This window comes from Pyxicephalus adspersus, chromosome 4 (assembly GCF_032062135.1).
Source record: "Pyxicephalus adspersus chromosome 4, UCB_Pads_2.0, whole genome shotgun sequence".
Lineage (NCBI taxonomy): Eukaryota > Metazoa > Chordata > Amphibia > Anura > Pyxicephalidae > Pyxicephalus > Pyxicephalus adspersus.
Window position 1 is genome coordinate 71979488 of NC_092861.1, and position 9970 is coordinate 71989457.

Sequence of the window (9970 nt, forward strand, 5' to 3'; positions counted from 1 at the left end):
ATGTGTGTCTATTTTTAAATGTAAAAACTATATAAAAAGAGAAAAATATTATCCTTTTTAGTATATTAATTTTAATTATTCTTTCCTTTTGACCAGCAGACCCAGCCCTCCATTGACAATGACATCGGCTAATGACGGCTGATAACATAGTTGCATATTTGAATTATGTGGATAAAAGTCTTGAACATGTGGAAACAAAATAAATCTATAAACATATGTAAAAAAAAAGGATTATTATGCTTAATACCATTTTCATCCAAGATATTATTTTTCCTCTATCTTTCATAACTCCTGATAGAACATAAACAGTTTTGCTGCTGTATTATATTTCTACCTTATATCTATGCTTACAGCAAAGCCCATCAGTAATTGGGAGCAATGAAATCATGTCCACCTCTTTTTTATTTTACCCACTGAAACCCTAATGTGGGAACTCCACCATATGCACCCCATATGTATATTCAGCTATAAAGTTCTGAGTTCCAGGTTTGCAAATTTGTATGGAAAAATATATAAAGCTTGACTAAAATAAAAGAAATGTGGGAAAGTAAAATGGTAACAAATTGGAACAATTTCCCTCATAATATTTGTTTTCAGTGGAAGTCGTTAGACGGCACCCATGGGATCTAAAAACAAATAAACACCCAGTCCTCATGCAGAATGCATGCCAAGAATCTCTGAAAACTAACAAACTGGCAGAAGATTCACATTTTCAAGATATTGTTCCATATGACATTGAAAACAGGGTAATGCTAATAAATATTGTAGTATATTAAATTATCACTGAGAAAGTACTTATTTCTTGAAATAATGGTATGATATTTTACATCATTCCACAAAATAGGAATCTTTTCTATAGGAATAGTGTGTGGTGCCATACCAACCATTTCCTTGTCTTTAAGCCCAAATTATTGTGATAACACTATAGAGACTGAAACTGTGCGTACATCTGTGATCTTTACTATTGGTTAGTAGGATATTTTACCTCCCTTGAAATTCATTATTTGGAAAGCACACAAGCACACATAATTAAATTCTTATGTATAACCCCAATATACTGGATTAAGCCTGATTACAGCTGTGCCCAAGTTGTTTTCTCTCACCAATAGCATTACAATTCCTGTCTGAGCTATGATCCATTGCTTCACCTTTCACCAGTGAAAACATCAGTAGGAAACCCTCCTACAAATGCAGGAAGAGATCCCTTGTGATGCATTCACATGCATTAAAAATGCCAATCTGTGACATAGGCCACACCCTAGATGAGGCACAATGGAAATAAATTTGGGATGCGGCAGAACAACTCCTCCTTCAATGGTACATGGCTACGTTCAAAGCTAACACTTCTGATCTCTGTTTTAATAGATGCGGTGCTGTTGGCACCATGCTACACATCTGGTGGCAATGCCCAAGCAAACAGTGCTTCTAGACAGGGGTCAGATTATATACACATAGGGGCATTTGAGGTGCTCTTACTTCTGTGTCCCCAAAATTGCAACAGGCATGCCCAGGCATGGTGGTCAGGTACACCTACACTGGCACAATGTAGAATGTAGAATGTGAAGAATAAACTACAGTGGTATTTTGTACAAGAATTTATGGCAGCTAGGTTGCAAGACAAAATGAAAAGCTTCCACAAAACATGGGAACCGCCTCAAAGACTTTGATACCTCACTACTAAACATTTCAAAGATGACGCTACCCGTCCTTCTGCTGGGCGGCTTCAGCAGACACAGAGTCACCCCTTTCCCCACATATTTCCCAGATGATATCCCCCACCAAATCATTATGTTGTTTCCCTAGTCATTTCCACTCCTAGAAAATGTAAGTTGCAGGCCCAATCATATAGAAGCGATCCTAGGTACCCCCGGGGAAGAGATGTGACCAGCGATAAGGCTGGCTCATGGAGGGCTTTGGAGCTAGATATTATGTTTTTGCACCGTAATTGTAAATGTTTATGAATCCTAGTAATATTGTCTATAGGGATCCTCAGAATGCTAAAGATACTGTAACATGCTTCTGGACTCCAGGCATTCAGAATCTGGACATGATCCTATGTCTTGTGTAATGTATTGTATACCCCACTGTTGTATTTTGGTTGTTTTGTGCACTTATTTTTGTACTTTTGTATTGGTTACTCATTGTAAAATTATTAAATATCATTGAAAACAAAAAAAGCTCATCTGACTACAACCTTTAATATAGGTAAATGATGTTTTTTTCTGCAAAAAAAGTAGGTATACTATTTTTTGATGAAATAATTAACTGAGGAGAGTAGAGACGATGAGAAAGGTAATTAAAGGGGTATAGGAGAGGGTAAAAAAGGGCGGGGGTATGTGTGTCTAGATATATATATATATATATATATATATATATATATATATATATATATAAATATGGGGAAAGAGGTTTATTTTTAGCAGTATATAAGCAGTTATGTTCCTCAGTAAGCCTTACAGTAGATATAAAAAGTGTACACACCTGTTAAAATGGCAGGTTTTTCTGATGAAAAAAAATAGATCACTACAAATCGAAAAACTTTTCCCACCTTAAATGTGACCTAGAACCTGTACAATTCAATTGAAAAACAAACAAGTCTGTAAGAGGAAAAATATTAAAAATAAAAAAAACATACAGCAATTTACAGCATTTAGTCTTCTTGGGTAGCAGTCTATCAGCATGGCACATTCTGACTTGGCAAAAGGAAAGTATTTACATTAACAAATTTTTCCCCAAAATTCCATCTTCCTATCTAATTTATATGCAGGCATTTTATTTAAATTTTATATATAATTTTTTAAAGAAATTGGGATTGACTTTTTTAAGAAATTTAGGAGGTTGTGTTCATTTTAATCCTCCAAGCACATGCACTGTCATATAACTCATTCATATATATTAAGTTATTTGATATATTCTAGTAATATTATCAAACGTGCACAAGCTATAATTACATAGCACTGGTCAACGTTCTTAAACCTTCATCTGGCTATTGCGTAAATTCTTTCTTGAACACAAGCCTCACCTCTAGCCACAATTTGTGATAAATTTAGCCCTTCACCGAGTGAAGCACCACTCTATTATTTCAGTGAGACAGGGCAAGCAAGAGAGCACCTCTAGTCAGTAGCTTTTGTAAATAATAAGTACCCATACCCTATCGTCAGCCTACTGGCAAGGAGGCAGCCTTACATTTAAAGCATTTATCCTACTCTCTGCCAACAGCACAAGTGCCCTGTGTTAAATTCCCAGTCAGCAAACGCTTAGTTTTAGTGCTATGCTTATTCGCATATTCAGCTGTTGTCTATTGTATCTCCTTGGCAGGCAATATTGACCTAATCAAGTCTTTTAGCACTTCAGGGACACATTGGTAAGTTTGAACAGAATGCAAGAGCACACAAAATCTAGAAATATTTTATTGTATTAGCCAGGGATGAAGCACACAAATTGTATAATGCTTGCATGTTTTCTGCATCTGTGAATAACAATGTATTTTCAGTGTAAATAAACAATTAAGAAGTGCGTTCAACAAATGTCTGCAAGTAACAGAGCTTAATGAGCTTAATGCAAAGTAGTGTCAAAATACTAAATACAGTAATCCAGCTTCCAGTCTCCAGGATTGATATAAAATATGACCTGAGTACCTAGCAGTGGACATAGACTGCACAGGGCCCCTGTGTAAAGAAAAGTTTTGGTATTCCATTGGTGCAATTACTATTTCCTTACTTATCTGTTCATCATCTTGCCAAGATACTGTCCACTGCTATTTGACAACTGTCCATGCCTACAAATTATGTGCCAGGAACAGTCTTCTATTTCCAACCTTTTCCTCTGTGTCACTTCCTAATTGATTCTGCTTTCTGTTAAGCCCCACCATTTGTTGCACTGTTTATATCGGCCACTTATTTTCTAATACTACTGGCCTTTGAACGTGCCTATTTTAATTGTACTTTTGCTGTTCTGAAATTTTTGCCATTATTCTTATTTTTACTTATCTAACTGTTCCCTGGTAAACAGCATCTGCCACTAATATGGACATTTTGGTGTCCACGTAACAACAGTTGAACCATTTGGAAAGTTCCATTCCAATAGGTACGATGTTGTTATGTGGATACCAAAAAAGTCTATAGTGGAGGTTAACTCTGTAGATTGAGATAAGTGAAATATTAATCTGCTGACCTCCTTTTCAACTATACTGAACCGATCTGCTACATTAACTAATCATCTGATCGCCAAATAATGTACTAATCCAGGCAGTATTTGATTGCCTTTGGGGATCAGGAGAGAATTATTTCCACATTATAAATTGAGTAAATTGAACCATGCTTTACTGGGTTTTGAGTCTTCTTTTGGATCAAGCACACATTTGGGATTGTGAGGATGCAATGTGTTTAATTTAATGTATGTATTCCTTTGGTTGCACTCAATAGATATATGTCTTTTTTTAAGCAATGTAATTTTGTAATTCTGCGACTTAAAATAAGGTAAAACAATTATGCAGCGAAAAAATTGTTAAAAAGCAAACCTTCGTTCTCCTATTTTATTTAATAGGTAACTTCTCTTAACCTCTAAAGACTTGTATAAAATATATGTAGAAAAAAATAAATAAAAAAAGATGAAAATGCTTTCTCTCAGCTATCCTATTAACTTATTGGATTGTATTTCTTGTATAGATTTGTGAAAAATGGAATTAGTATTACAAATCCATCATTTTCTGTAGAAATATATGCACTGTTCTTGCAGCTCACCATGATCATAGTATTAAACATTCTCATATAGTTCAGCTGATTAAACTGAATTCAAAACAGCTACTCAGTGGGTGCCTTCATACTAAAATCCCTCTTCACTTGGCTTCAAAATGGATAAAATTACTCTTTAAAAGCTGAGCACAGTAAAAGCCAAGAACAGTGGAAGGACTGGGCATTTTGAAACCTGTATCAAGCAGACACTGTAATAATTTGCGAAGAGCCATCTGTTTTACAGATCACAGCTGCTGGAATTTTTCATAGACACCAGCTCTGTAAAAGCTTTTCCCAATTTTAGATACATTACAAAAGCTAGTAATGTGCCATGAATACACATCAGACCTTAACTGTATTAGTGCCATTGTTGTTTGTCAAATAAAATAATCCATGAAATTTGATCAATGATCAAAGTAATGTCTTTGTCTTTTAAAGTAAACTTGTATTGATTTCTCCTTCAGACAATATAGGTCCTCTGACATCTGAATCATGCTAAAACAATGGCTTTATTATTTTATAAATCTGTATTCATAGGAGGAGCTTTAACTTTGCTCTAGGTTTCCCTGATCTTTGCTCTAGGTTTCCCTGACCTACGGGCTTTAAATCAAAGGTTTGCTGGATCTCCCAGATTCTCCCATGATAGTCCTATATTTTCACCAGTCCTGGAGAACTTTATTCAATCAGGCCCAACGTCTCAGAAAGTATTCAATGTTGGAGTTAGCCAGACAGATAGCATGTTCAAAAGAAGGTCAGCAATAGAAGCGTTTGTTTCTCTCACTACAGGTAACATTTAGTCTGTAAATAGTTTTGTCACTGTTGTCAGTGATATATTCTATGTTTTGGATAGAATGGAAAATGTTAAAGCCCTGGTGCCCAACCAGAAGCCTGCAAGAATCATGCAGCCATTTGGTTCTTACTGTGTTATTATTATTATCCAGTGTTAATATCCAGTATTTTTATAGCACTGACATATTACACAGTGCTTTACAAAATCCATAGTCATGTCCCTAGCTGTCCCTCAAAGGGCTCACAATCTAATGTCCCTACCATAGTGATATGCCATTACTACAGTCTAAGGTCAATTGTGGGGGAAGCCAATTAAATATATGTTTTTGGAATGTGGGAGGAAACCCACACAAACACAGGGAGAACCTGCAAACTCCATGCAGATAGTGTCCTGACCAGGATTCTAACCTTGGACCTAGTGCTGCAAAAGCCAGAGTGCTAACCACTGAGCCACTGTGCTGCCCTTGGACATTGGTCTGCAATATTTTTTGCACATCTTCTAGTAGCTAATGGCTTTGTTTACTACATTCTTTCTCTTTGCATTGATTTGGAAAAGCCACAGCAGTCTGCTAGTTCGTAAATTATAGCACTTATAATTAAAAAATATATTTATTACTTATAAGTAATAAGTAATTATTTTAATAAATCAGTGTGCATATTTGTTTAAGGTGCAGTCAAGTCAAGGGTGTCCATGCTATAGCTTACCAGCAGTTAATCAGTGAAAGTATGACAGGGCCAGTGGCGATGAGCTTTAGTTCACTTGAGGTGGGTTTTGCATTCCCATCCAAGTCTATGTGAAAACAAAATGTAATTGAATCAGGTCACAGGCAAGTCACTGTAGGTTAAATGCAGTTGCCAGTTAAAGCTGAATGAGGTCACATGCATCTCAAACATATGTCAAACTGATCTATTGCCACAACATCCAAGTTGGTGACCCAGACCTTTACATATTTTCTGTAAGGAAAAGTGACAAACTGATAAGCCTACAAAAATGTTCAACTGGAAAATCATCAGCTTCTTAAATTGTGAATTATGTGTAATTCTCATTTGCAATATTACAAATGAAAGCATGACATCACAAGCAAAATTTCTTTAATCAAGCGGGATAATGACCTGCCTTTTTCCAACCTGCCATTACACAAAATACTAACACTTGAAAAAATCTATCCAACATTCTGATTAGCTGTGGATAACTGACTTGGAATGTGTAGCTCAAGTACTGGAACAGACCATCATAAAACAAATAATTATGTTTAACATTACAAAATGATATATTATTACCTATAAATAAGCTTTCTTTATAACTGATCCTATATCCCGTTTTTGTGGGCCCCAGCCATGCTTTTTGCTTGTTTTAATGTTGCAATGGTTATGTGCCTATATCCATACTTGTAAAAAATCATCATTATGTGTTTTGTTTATTCTGTTGCCAACCTCACAAAATAAACAGCATCCTGAGATGACGTATATTTGACCAAACACACTACAAATGGGAAATCTCTGGCAAGGTGATAAAACTCCCACATTAGCACATGTTATTCTTCCAAGTTCTCATTTCCTTGCATTGACTAGTACAGAAATGTTCACCATAGGATCACCTTTTTTTTCCTAGTAGGAGCTGAGATATGTGGACGGAGCAGGGAGCTGTCATTTGCAGCCTAGGCTTGCAAGCCACTCATTCTTCAATGCTAAAATAAAAATCCCTTGCATGGTATTTATATCAGAAGTTCATATACTTCACATTTGTCATGGCCTTAACCTTCAAGTGACAGGGTGTTTTTACACTTGCTGGTTAAATATAACATGCAGTAATGTGCTCTTGCTAATCCACAGTAATATTTTAGCTTGGTGAAGCTGATGAGTTTTTAAGGACCTTCATTGTATCTGCTGCAAAGCAATTTACCAGCAGGAAGATATATGTGAATGTCATTCAAATCACTCCAAAGCAATGCCTAATATGGAGAAAAATAAAAGCATTTTTTGGTTATGACTGTTTAGCCATAACTTACCACAAAATTACAAAAACAGTTTCTACCCATCCTTCCAAAATTCTGGAATATTTTCATTGTTTTACCTAGGAAGTACCGCCATGCTCTTTTGGGAGGCACTGTGGTTACATTAATGTAACTTGTACAGACAGCAGCACTGAAGTCGGTATTTTATCAGTGTTTGATTTCCATAGAAACCACTTGAATACCATGAATGGGAAAAATGTTAATTTCTCACAAGCCCAGATAACAGTGAAAACTGTAACTGTAGCCTTAACTCATACACATAAAACGTCATAGATTCTCAACTGACCTGGATTTTATCTTCTTCCATCCTTCCTGGCCATGGAGCTTACTTTCATGGCTTACAGAGATTGTTTAAAATGAATCGAAGAATAGTGTGTTCTGCCAATCATTTTTTTATGATGTTTAAGTTATTTTTAAAAGTGGTTAGAAGACATTTTGTGCTATAGTAAACTGACCCCTCTGTTTTGTTAGATTATGTTTTCCAGATTTCCAACTGGATGGGCAGCCTGTTAAATGTGGTTCAGATAAGCTGGGACACATGTTGCAATCCCCTCTAGATTTCCCCAAAAATATATGATTGTATATAAATAATGGGCCTTCCTTTACTCACATGCAAGTGTTTATTTTTTTTGATACAATGTACAGTATATTGTCCTTTAATTAGTAAAGCCTTAACGCCTTTTTTTAACAAAATTAAAGTGGTAGGAAAAAAAATTAGGAACAGGTTTTTAATTGTGCTTATTTAAAACAGAAACTTTTTAGAAAAAAAGTACCAATTTCTGTATGCATTTTAATTAAAAGAAACTGTCATAATTCTTTGGTAACATGAGTTGGCTTCTGTGTAAGATGTGCGGTCAATAGTGTATGAAAATCTTAAGATCCAATTTTACTAACAAATGCCTTAGATTTAGGATTATTGTGTCAGTAAAAGCAGTAAATGTTTGTAGTGCTAGGCCTACAGCCAGCACTTCATTCAGCTTTCTGCCTCCCTGTCCTCCTAGCCAACCAAGAACCCTGGGGCTAAACATGTACAAAAATCTATTAGGATCAAAGGCAACTGTGCACACACCAAGGGGTAAATGTAAAAACAGTGAGCTGTGCATTGAAGGAATTATTAAGCTGAAGGTTAATGTGTATGGTCCCAATCTAACTGCTTCTGTTGATCCCTGCATGAACTATTGATAAGATTTAGATACTTACTAAATGGATATTTCACTTTCAACTCAATAAATCTGTGAAAAGAAAACAGTTATTTTAGACCCAATTTTAGAGCATTTGTCTAAAAGCAAAAGATGAATATACCTTGCTTTTGCCAATTATACCCATATAGGTAAAGGTACTATAGATGTAGATACCAACAGAAATTCCAGTTGACCGAAAAGTGTTTTGTATTTTCTCAGATGAATACAATATTCAGGCATAGTTGAAATGGATATCCAGTTCACTATTGGGAAAAAAAATCATAGCAAAGATCTCAAAGAGGCTGAATTGGAGTGTAAAAACATGTGGTGCCCTATTTTGGCAAAGTCTGAAAAAAGCAGAATCCACAGATTGTCTCATCTTGTCCAGCAGTGGCTTCAAATAGGATCCACTGGAACGTTTTCCCAGGGGGCTCTCATAATGTATTGTTTGACAAAATAATAATAAATTCCCAAGGCCATTTAGGATTCATAGAACACATTTAGAATTCAAGAACCACATTATTTTTTTTTTATTATGTCTTGATATGTAAAACTTTAAACTATTCATTTTCTCTTTATTGTATATATATATATATATATATATATATATATATATAATATATATATATACGGTATATATATATGATAGTATACACACTAACATAGATGGAAAATTGCCCTATAAACTTCTGCATTTTTCCAATACAAAGCCTTCTATTCAGTAAACACAAAACCAAGGTATATTGTAATTACCGGTAACTAATTTGGAACTTTGAATAAAATATTTGCAGTTTTAATATATCGTCTAATGTCTGATATGTTGGCATTCAGTGAAGTAAATTATCATATTTCTTTTCAGCAAGTTCATCTAAAAAATGTTCAACTTTGCAAATAATAACAACTGGAATACTCAGGCTGATTTGTTGACATTGGAATGTTGAAGACAAGAAACATCACCAATAATCTAAAGGCATCAGAATATTACACTGAGATGTATGCAACAATTCTTAGACCTTGTTATGCCAGTCACCAGCAGATTCCTTCTTTGACATGGATAGGGGTTGCTTGTGTGTTAAAACAGGTGTCAGTTTAAAGACAGCCAAAGACTCCTGTCATAGGGTATTTTTAAATACAGAGTACAGACAATCCTAAACTTTAAGTTGATAAGTAGATTGTAATGTTGTTTTTGGAATGTGTAAAAAAACAGGAATCATATCATAATAAACCATTTTCATAACTTCTCTTTAAATAT